Raw genomic sequence first — 12,008 nt, 5'->3', positions numbered from 1 at the left:
ATGAAGGAGACGATTACAGTTTCTAACATTACTGTAAGTTATTAAAACAAGGAGAGAGAAGTGTTTACTATTTTGTGTGATAGGGAAATATTTACTGACTTATAAAAGAATAATTTCAGTGATGGCATAAGGATGTGAGCCAAATAGCACTGGCATTTGAAAATCGATTACAAATAAGTACAGTCACAAAATATGAAGTTCCCCCTCTACAGAAGAAGAAAACTTGAAAAGTAACCACAGTTGCATATGGGGTCAAAAGACATTATTGCTATTATTTATTAGATGATAGATAACAAAAACTCATCTGTATGTTATTAGGAATAATATCCTTGAAAGAAAGAAAACTGATGCCAAAAAATGGGCTGGAATTTTATAAAATTTCAATTGATATTTAAAGGGCTTAGTTACAAACATTACAAACTTGGGGGTCAATGAGCAATTGCTGTTAACATGAATGGCATGATCTAGAGAAATCCATTCAAGTTTATGCAGCATATGGGAGAAGCCTACAATGATAGTTCAAAATAACATAAAGATTCAGCTCACATCAAATTTAATATATTCGGTCTCTTTTGAACTCTGTCACTTAGGGTTTCTCAATAAGGATATTTCATAAATTGCAATTTTATGAGAGATCATGACAGACAAAGTAAAGATGTTTGAACTTTGCATCATGAAAAATAAAGACACAGCTTGCCCTAATGGACCTTGATTAAGCAGGCTCGTTAGCAATTTTGATAGACATCTTAGCTTCCTTTGGCAGTGAGCAGAGTAAATAGGGACCACATTCATTTGTTTAGTGAATTCTTAGTTTTGATCTGACACAGGGGCAGCTGTTGAGTTTTGCCTGGCACAAAAGGGGAGAACAATTGGCTGGTGATGTCCCCTCCCTCCTGATTTACCTGCCCTGACCTCTTTTATATGCCACCAGCTGCCCCACAAAAAACAAATAAACTCTTCTGAAATCATAGTAAATTGGAGGATTTTTTAAATTATAAAAGATGACTATTTAATATATCTTGACTCAGCTCTCCCATAGGGCTTTGCTGTTATAAATGTCGGAAAGCATAGACCGTGAAAATCAGACACAAATTATATTATGAAACTTCCATATATTGTGTGATTTTCTCATTTAGTTTTATAGAACGCCCTTCTGTTTTATGTTTATTATTGTGTGTGTGTTTCACATAGACATCTGATAGTAGTGTGGCAATTTTTGAAGATGAGCAAAATTTTAGGAGAGGAAGATTCCAGGCCTAGGCCCATAGACAATTCTGATGAGGTTAGTGATGAAAGATTACAATTTTCTTAGTTGTTTCTCTGGAGTACAAAGGGACCCAAACACAAATACACACAGAAACATGTCTTTACAACACAAACTAGTGATCAGTGAATTTTACATATGCTGATAATCTGAATTTTCCTTTTTCTATTTTGCAAAATCACAGTCATTGGACAAGCAAACGTACTGATTACTTTAAAATAAAACATTGTATTCTATTTTTGGATTTCAAAAATATTATAACTACATTGTTTTTAAAAAATCATTTTCAGCGAAACAGATCAGGCAGCAAATTTATTGGCAGAAGGTATTACTCAGAAAAAAGATAAATCACACATGGTGAGAATCTAACAACAAAGGGATGCAAAAGTGAGCAAAAGACTAGGACGAGATGAAAACTTCCTGCTCTCAAGTGGCATGATAAGTCTTTGCATCAATAACATGTCAATAACGTGTCATTACGCTGAAGAGGTTTGGGGTAATAAAGAAAACAACGGCTCCCTTCTCTAGGTTGAAGAGTCAACAGCTTTAATCAATAAATATTGCAATGTCCTATTTGTATGATTTGTAAATATTGGAAAATTAAAAAAAAAACTTTTCTAGAGCAGTAAGTCATCCAAAACTTAACACTCTCAGGTTTATTTAGTTTTCTTTTTCTTTATATCTGGAAACAAAAAGTTTCTCTTGGAGGAAATGGGTCAGCATCTCTACTGACTGTTGCTTAGTGACTATGGAAACTAGCCTGCTCAGAGGACATCTAAAAATCACATGAACTACTTGATTTGCAAGACCCTAGAGAATATGTTTTTGATGTCAAGTGATAGAATTTTCAGATTTAGAAGAAAAATAACTCTTTGGAAAACCATGTGGCAAAAGAAAACATTTCACTGCTGTTTTGGCTTAAAAGAAGCATGGTATTGGCAAGATTCAAGTTTTATTGAAATCACTGTTTTTCCTTCTCTTTTAACACAAAGGTGTGTTCAAGGAAGATGTCACATCACTCATTGGATTAAAAATGAATAACTGTTTAATATAAGCATGTCTATTTCTGCATACAAAATGTCTGTGTTTTCTAAAGTTTGATCCAGAATTAAGTATAGAAAAAAATCAAGAACAAGTTTTACAATAGAGATGCTTTTCATTGTTTACTTTTATGCATATGTGATCTTATGAGAAATCAAAAACAAAATATGTATTCATAATTTTGTAAATTCATAAGTGCTTAATATTCTCTGAACCTGATTATGCGCGACAATAAAATTCAAAATTCCATATAAAATTGTCTCAGGCTAGAGTTTTATTCATATTGCTTTAGCTTATATTAGTAGCTTTACTATCCAACATTTATAGTAATATAGTAATGTTGGAAACAGCTTGAATTGAAAGCAATTTACTACCTTTGCTTTAAGTAACTCTACAGAGCCAATCTTTACATGAAGAAAATCCTATTAGGGCTTAGTCTAGTTATTTAAGATAAAATTATTTTGTTTGCCTTTTGAGTTAACATTTATAAAAAAGAAATTTAGAAAACTCCAAGAAGTATAAGCAAAAAACGTCCAAGAAACAACTTTGAAGAACTTCTATCATAGTTTGTTTAGGGAAGTAGATTGACAAAATTCAAGTAGCCAGAGAGAGGTACGGAGAAACTAGAAGCGTATATTTGCCATTAAATCAGGAGGAGAAACAGGGCATGTGCTGTTCAGGATGCTGCTGAAAGACCAAAAATAAAACTAAAAATTGAGCTTCGTGAAGATCAATGTGAAGATCACATTGGCAGTGTAAAGATCAATGGTAAGCAGAGCAGGAAAAATGTTGAAAAACTCAGACAGAATCTCAACTAAAGTGACTGGAATAAAGTGGCGTATATCAATATGGTGTGCCTCCATTTTTCCATAATTGCAATATTTTGTGTTGAGTAGTTATTTTCTAGGGCATCCTTTTTTTCTCTTGCCATATTTTGTGATTATACACACACACACACACACACACACACACACACACACACACACACATATACATATGTACACATATTTGAGCTAGTCTTTTAGTGGTTTTTCTGGAGATGACAATAAACTATTCAATAGGTTACAACCTAGTTTAGTATAATACCAGAACATAAACATTTTACGCCATAACATGAACGTTTTACGTTCAATAATATAAAAAATCTTTGTTCCTATATGACTCCACTCCTCTATGCTGTTATTGTCGCAAATTATATCTTTACACATCGTGTACCCTTTAACATATAATTATAAAAGTTTCTTTATTCAGTTTTGTTTTAAATAAGATTGGGGAAATAAGAAGGGTACAAACTAAAAAATACATTCACAGTATCTTTTATTTTTACCTATATAGTTACCTTTACCTGTGGTCCTTATTTCTTTATGTGGTTTCAAGTTACTTCCTAGCTTCTTTTAATATCATTTAGCATTTTTATAGTGCAGGTATGCAAGCAATAAAATGTTTCAGTTTATTTTTAATCTGAGAAATTCTAATTTCTCTTTTACTTTTGAAACATAGTTTTAAAAAACAGAATTTTTGTTTCACAGATTTTTATTTTCTTTAAGCAGTGTGAATACATCGCTCATTGACTTTTGGCTTCCATGATTTCTGATGAGGACTCACATGTAAATTTGAATGTGGGTCCCTTGTATGTGAGAGGTCAGTTCTTCCTCGCCGCCTTTAGGATTTCATCATTGTTTTTGGCTTTCGTGATGTGTGTTTAATTATGATGTGTGTAGGCACAGCATTTTTTGAGTTTTTTCTACTTGGAGTTTGTTGAGCTTCTTGGATGTATCGATTAATGAGTGTCTTTCATTCAGTTTTGAAGAGTTTTTGCCCTTATTCTTTCAGATCTTTTTCTGCTCTTCTTTTTCTCTGTCCTCCTTTATTATGCCCATTAGTATGCTTGATTGTGTACCACAGGTCTTTGAGGTTTGTTCATTTGTCTTCATTCTTTTTTCTCTATTTTCCCCAGACTGTATAATTGCAAATGATCTGTCTTCAAATACAATGGTTCTTTCTTCTGCATGCTCACATCTGATGTTTAGCCCCTGTAGTGGATTTTTTTTTCATTTTAGTTGTATTTTCAACTCCATATTTTCTGTTTAGTTTCTCTCTATAATTTCTATTTCATATTTATATTATAATAGATGACTTAAAGTGTTTATCTAGTAAATCTAATGTCTGTGCTTCCTCAATTTGTTTTAATCACTGTTTGTTTGGTTTTTGTTTGTTTGTTTGTTTTTATCTGGGCCATACTCTCTTATTTCTTTGTGCACCTCATAATTTTATATTGAATTCTGAACATTCTGGATATTAGAATATGGCAACTCTGAAAATCAGATTTTCTCACCTCTGCAGAATTTATTATTGCTACTTGTATTTTTTTAAACAAATTCTCTAAATTAATGTTTTAAAGTATGCATTCTTACTCATATGTGGCCATTACAATGTTTTTTCTTGTCTTAACTATCTAATGATTAGAAAAAGTCATTAGACTTTGGGATGAAAACAAAACAAAACAAAAAAACAGGCACAACCTGTTGTTTGTCTGAGTCTGCAGAAGGGTTCTGTGTCTGTGAGGGTGTACCTTTAAGACTGTCAAGTTCATCTATGGCCATGCTACCCTGAACAAGCCCGATCCCATCTGATCTTGGAAGCTAAGCAGTGTTGGGCCTGGTTAGTACTTGGATGGGAGACCACCTACGAAGACTAGGTGCTGTGGGCATTAAAAATAAAAAGATAAGGGATTGTAAACTGAAAAGGTCCTTGCAATCAGGTCAACCAACCAAGAAAAAAAAAAGACTGGGTCAAGTTCACAACTCACACTTAATTCCTCCTCTTGCTTGTGCAGTGTCAAAGTCAGCCAGATGTGAGAGGTTAGGGCGCTTCTGGTCTTTCCTAAGCATGTGCACAGTCTTGGGCATGTGTTTATTCTAGTTTCTCAGGAAAGTGTCAAAGTTTTTCAGAGCCCTTATTCCCCAAAGTGGCTACTATGGAGCCTTTCCTTTGAAGCATTTTGGCTAGTTTATTATTTGCCACAACTATTAAACATTGCCTAAGCCATGGTGACTAAAGCATTTACCTGTAAACATTTTAAACAAATGTCCCTGGGTAGCAGCTCCAGCAAAAGGCACATTTCAGTCAGGTGAAATAAAGACAAGACTTTTAAGTGGGTCTCCAGGAAGCCACTAGACTAATTAACTAAGAAAAAATTTGTGTATGTGTTCAATTGTTCCATTCTTTCTGTACTAATTCTGGGAATATGGGCTATTACTTTCAAGGCTATCACTGAGCTGGGGAGCAGAGCATGGATCTAAAATAAGTTAAAGCCACAAAACTCACTGCTGTTAATGATTTTTTTTTTGTTTTTTTAACTGAGAAAATGCTCCCTGGGTTGTGGCAAGCTTTTGATTAGTTTCCCGTGCTCTGAAGATGTTGATTCTGACAGTTTTACTGTTTTGTTTTGTTTTTTTCATTGCTTTTATGCATTGACTATTTTTTGGAGTTTCTTACTCAGAAGGAGAAACATCACTGACTTGACTCTATTTTTGGCATCATTCTATTAGCACACTTGCAAAAGAAATGTTCATGATGAATATTATAGAGAATTATTTTTCCTACCGAACTTTTATTCCCAACACACAATTTTACTAAAATTACACAAAGCATCTTAACTATTCTTGATTAAAATGTTATTCTTATGCATAATTAAATCTTTAAATATTTAGCTATTTTCATGGTTTCTGGGCTAAACTGACATGTTTTCCTTTCCTTTTTTTTTAAAAAAAAACTTGGTTCAATGTATTTTCAAACATGTTTGGGAATCGAAACAGGTTTTCCATAGTTAGGCTGTGAAAACTTTACTTGTGATAACTATACAAAGATCTGACATTGGCTGCTAGGTACTGTGTTTATATAAAGAGTTCTACTTCAAGTAATTCTGAGCATAATTTTGGGAAGTTATGAAAAATTGATGATGAAAATATATATGTACATTTGTATGTACATGTATGTGTATATTCGTAAGTACAAAGTAATAACAAATATTTATTTTTATCAAGAAATCATTATTAGAAACATTAGGTATCTAAGAGAACTCAATATATGCTACAATAGTTTCATTTTATATTATAAAAATGATTAAAGGATTCATTTTTTTTCTTCTTTTTTTTTTAAACCAATATGTGTAGGTTTCTCAGAAGAATAAATCATCACATATTTGACAGAGGCTCCATAAAATGATTCATTGAACTTTTAATAAAATAGCCCCAAATTATGACACATTTTTAATGGTTATTTTTTAATATAATTTATCAGTTAAAAAAAGTCATATTTATCATAGTCATCATCATAAATTACATATGTTGTGGTTTTAATTTGTATTATTTTTATCCTCTTTGTTTTCTTAATATCTCCTAATAAGTTAGTCACATTTATAATTTAGTTATTATTTCAAATCAAGATTTTAAAATACAAATATTTCCTTAGTGTTACATGACTGAAAACATTGTGGAGATAAGATTGGAAATTTGTTTTCTTAAAGTGTAGTTTAAGATTCAATTTAATATACTACACTGTACTGGCATTCTTAAATCTGTACTGCACTGTAAAACAGTTCATGGGAACTTTAATTCATGTACTGAATTATAGAAAAAAGGAAGGAAGAATTGCTAAGTGATTAGAACGTGAACAAATCTATAGAATGCATAGACTATTCCTGGAAAAATGTGGACTTTTAAGAACTTATCTAATCTCATTCTGTTGCCAATATTTCCAACTGTGAAATGGATTTAACTGTTGCTAACTGTGAAACAAATTTCCCCGAGAACAGTATTTTTCCATTTATTTTTAATTGCTTTGAGATACTGACGAGATGCACTATAGAAAGAGATGTATTATGCTTTCAAGAGATGTTATCACACATTCTTAAACACTGAAACTGCACAGCTTACTACTGTGTAGAAGTGGGGGTTCATAATGTACTTTGGTGATGATGACAGGCATTATATTCAATAAGGATAAATGGAGATGTCAAAAATGTTCAAGAGTACTTTATGGAGAAGAACTATTATAACAAATTAAGATAAGAACACCGTATTGTTCTTATATACATTTTCTACTAAAAATACCGCTTAACAGTGGAGATTGTAAAGAGCATTTAAAGGAAAAAATAGATATAATAAAAACATTATTACTCTTTCATATTTTTAATAATAATAAATATTTCCTGATTAAGTTTAGAAAATTTAACTCGAAAATAAAAAACTTTTAGAGAATAAGATGTCCAAAAGCAATTTAAACAAGGTTTATCGAGAAAGGGATTGTTCATTGACAGTTTGGTTAGGTTGATACACTATTATTCATGCATCTTTCTATGGAAGAGAAGAAAAATAGTAGAATTAGCTGTATTGTCAGTGGGGGGAAAAAAGCTGCTAAGTTTTAACTCATTCTTATAAAAAAAAAAAAAAGTCAGAAATAAGCAAGCTGCCTTAGTGAAAAGCGATCTTATCGCATTTATTGCCTTAAAAGGACAGATAAGAGTAAAGGTCTATTTTCTCTGTTCACAGATAACTGCACTTCTGATGATTCGAGGGCGAAAACTCTAAGTGTGATAACAAAAACCACCATATAGGGCGATGCTAGTAGGTTTCCGAGACTCGCTTTGCTAATGTAAAAAGGCGCAGGGATATCACAGAGGTTTCTGATCCAGCACAAAACAATAACTATATTTTCTGAATTAGCAAAAAGCAGTTACATAGCGGTTACCACAGCAGGGTGCTTAGGCTTGGGGTCCGACTCTGCTGCCCACTAGTGGTGTAACTTTCAAAAGCTATTGTGATAACATCTCTGCCTTAGTGTCCTCGCTTGTATAATGAGAAAATAACGTATCTCCTATTGTTATACAAATTAAATCTGTACATGTAAATTGTTTAGAACATTGCCCATAAGTCAGGACAGTTGTCTGGAATCCTATAGACTTGTATAGCTTAAAATCGTATTTTACTTCTTCTACCTATGTAATTCTTATCTCACCACATTCCTCAGTTTGAATGTGGCTTCTATCTTGAACCATATTTTGTGTAAGAAAAATAGGTGGCTGCCTTAAGTCTTTCATGTCCAGGAAATCTGAAGGTCACCGATATCCAACACCTAACAACTCTCCCTTCAAAAGAAATTTATGGGTTGGAGAAAAAGTTATTTTGTCATTACACCAGTTCTTAAAATTCGATTTTAGAAATTAATTTTTTTATAAAAGTTTTTCTTCTCTGTTAAAATACAACTATCTCAGGAAAATATATCAAGTTATTAGTCAAGCATGCTTTAATGTAAATGAATGTATCAACTACCAAAATTAATGAATTTACTAATTAATTAATTAATTAAATTTAGAGAGAAATTCTTCTTCTTTTCCATCTTTTCTTTCCTCTCCTGTTTGTGAACAAAATTGTCTTAGAACCACTAGATTCGGGACAACACAAGGTAGGCTCATGTCTGGTGGTGGGCAGGGGACACGCTGTTGCTTGGTGTGGGGTATCAGAGCGACAGCAGGGCAAGGAAGGCATCTACATGGGAGGGCTGTTCAGTGCGAGGAATCAGAGATCATGCTTGGTGAAGAGCCGTGTGTGTGGGAGGACAGCCCACCTAAGTGTCAGGGCCTGTGCGGGGAGCAGAGCACATGTACCCGTGGGATGGTCTAGTGTGGAAAGTCAGAACTTGAACAGGTGAGGAAGGGATCTACGTGCAGGTGTGCAGAGCCAAAAGAGAGTGTCCAGTTGTAGGCAGCTGTTGACACAGGTCATCAAAATCCAAGTGTGGTGAGGACAGCCTTCCTGCAGGGGCATGCAATAATAATGAGATTGGGTCTAGACAGAGAATTTGGTCAAAGAAACAATAACATTCAAATTATTGAATTACAATCAAGTCAAACCACGCAATCTGGTTTCCTTCTGTTGAGGAAGATAGTCCAAATATGTAGAGAGAAAAGAAGAATACACTGTCCAGAGTTGTATTGTAATACATTATTATCAATATATAGATAGATAAAACAATAACTTGATTAAAATGAGTGTATAAATGTTCGTGTGTGTGTGTGTGTGTGTGTGTGTGTGTGTGTACATACATATACTCCCTCACTCTATTGAGAGGGCTCAAATAATGTGCTCACCTGAGGGCCAGACTTTGGTTCCTCAATAACATTTTCCAAGGAGCTCATGTCCTTTGGAGAAATAGAGGATTCCAGGGCAAGAGCAAGAAAGTCTAAAACGTTTCTGGAAAATCTTGTGCAAGAAAGCAAGGGTCACTCTACGAGGGAAGGGAGTATGCTAGCAGGACACAGATGTCACCTTGAAGAGGCTCCCACTGGTGAAACACAGTAAATATAAAAATAAATAATCATAGCAGTGGATTGAAATTTTTTCAACAAAGACACTATGAGTCTGTTCTTAGATAATTTATTAAGGAAGTAAATTGAAAGACTGATGAAGAACAGAACATTTATATAGTTTCAAAATACCATTCTATAAGGTGCTTATTGATTACGATGGAGAAAGTCATAACTCCACAGTATAAACTGGCCAACATCACCTTCATCAAGTGATTAAAATGAATATAATCTTTAATGGAACAGAATTGCACACTACTCGATAGGATGCAACAAGAATACCACGCCCTTGCTTCTGTGTTTCTGCCAAAGTAGCATAACCTGAATCTAATTATGAAAAAACATCCAACAAACTCATATGGACTGAAATTCACAAAATAGTTATCCTGTAGTATTTTTCAAAAGTCAAGGTCATAAAATCAGGGAAAGATTGAGGAAATGCCCCTGATAATAAGGAAGCTGAAGAGAAAAGATGATTAGAGGAATGATTTGATTCTGAACTAATTCCCTTTGATGTAAAGCATCATTGGAACATTTGGCGATATCTGAACGGGGTTCTGAGGATTAAATGGTAGTAATGTGTCACTGCTAATTTTCTGTATTTGGTAAGTCGGTTGCGATTATGTAAAGGGTTATCCTTGTTTGTAGGAAATAACCAATTATTCAGGGGAGTGAAGCAACGTGTTGGCAATTTACTAATAAATAGTTTGAGATATTACAAATTTGTAAAGTTAGGGTAAAAGAGAGTGAGAGAAAGAAGGGTAAAATTGTAATTTTATTTGGTCTTTGGTGGGAGATTAAAGGCAAAGAAATATCAAAAGTGAAAAGACAAATCAGAAAACAAATTCTAAGTGTTTCATGAATTTCTATACAGTTGCTCATTTTTTAATTTCTTTATTCCACATAACTTGGCCGGCAGTGGTCTTATAGATTGAGCACTTAATGTTAATAATCGATATGTATATACAATTTATAGCTTGCAATTTGTTTCCTAAATATTTTCTCAGGCCATTCTCTCCATGCAATTGAGAGGTCAATCTTATTTTCCAAAGGTTAAAAAAATAGAGAAATTTTGGCTCAAAAAAACTAGGGAATGTCAAAAAACTAATGTCTGACTTGAACATTTTCTGAATATTTTGCCTTATGTGACTATTTAAATCACCAACATATAGTACAATGAGTCATGAGAAATTAAAACTATACTTAATGAAGTGATGAAAGACATTACTTAAGAAATATATCACTTTAGTATGTCACATTACTGGCCTACTTAAAAGAGTGATATTTATGAACTTGTGATCTGAAGTAAAACTTTCTGAATTTCCATCTCAATTCTCGAACCTAATATATTCTTGTACAACTTGGGACAATTCATTTTAAACCTTCTTAGACACAACTACCACATCTGTGAATGGAAAATAATAATAGTATCCCATTCATAAGATCATGATAAGAGTCAAATAAGTTAACACATTTAAAGTGTTTAGCTCCAGACTTGGCAAGTAGTGTATGCCAAGTAAATATGAAAATCAATATTGTTGTTAATGTTGTAGTTAAGATAGATATTTGTGTAATGATAATTGCTAGTGGACTTCTACCTCTTACTGCTGAGATATAATCAAGTGAGTTACTCCAAAGGAGAAACACTATGAGATAATACATAAAATGATATAAAGGGAAATTTTGCTAAAGTAATATGCATTTGCCTTTGCATAAATGAGGACAGAATGATGTACTTAAATTTTAAAATTAGTTTGTAATTTGGACTGTCTAGATTTCAGTTAGTTAAACTTTTATTATATTTCAGGAACAGAAATAATCAAGAATTCGAATGCAGTACATTTATAAATTTTCAGTAAAATTCTATAGATGTAGTCTTCCTAATGATTTTTGAGAATTCTATTATAGTAAGACTTTGTAAAAAAATTATTGTATCAGTAATTTTTCAAACTTTTAAAGATTCTCTAATGTTTTGACTTTAGAGTTATTGATGCGGTAACTTAGGAAACAATAAAAGCACACAAAAAATTCTCCCCACCAAGAAGCTATGTTATTAGAATCTGAGCTCATCAAAATAACATGGGCTCCATACTGGAAACAGGTCAGATTGTTCAGGACTGGAATTTCTCTTTTTCCTGAAAAACGTAACTTCTTTTCTGGGAAACTTATGGCCAGAAAGCCTCATAATAAAAGACTCTACTCTATTTCTAGGCACTAAATACATCTCAGACAAAGAGCACTTTTACCAGTTAAATTTTTACCAGTTAAATGTCAATAAATTGGAGACTTTTTTTTAGCATATAAAAGCTATAACAAATGAAAGCTATTACCAATCAC

General features: G+C 33.0%; 1 pseudogene; it reads left to right on the top strand.

Annotated features, from left to right (window-relative positions):
* The first annotated feature begins 4,896 nt into the window (after positions 1–4,896).
* LOC112484676 lies at positions 4,897–5,015 on the top strand (annotated as a pseudogene).
* The last annotated feature ends 6,993 nt before the right edge of the window (positions 5,016–12,008 follow it).

This window comes from Pteropus alecto, unplaced genomic scaffold (assembly GCF_000325575.1).
Source record: "Pteropus alecto unplaced genomic scaffold, ASM32557v1 scaffold17, whole genome shotgun sequence".
NCBI classification, from domain to species: domain Eukaryota; kingdom Metazoa; phylum Chordata; class Mammalia; order Chiroptera; family Pteropodidae; genus Pteropus; species Pteropus alecto.
Note: the sequence above shows the minus strand (reverse complement) of the source record. Positions and strands in the feature narration are given on the sequence as shown.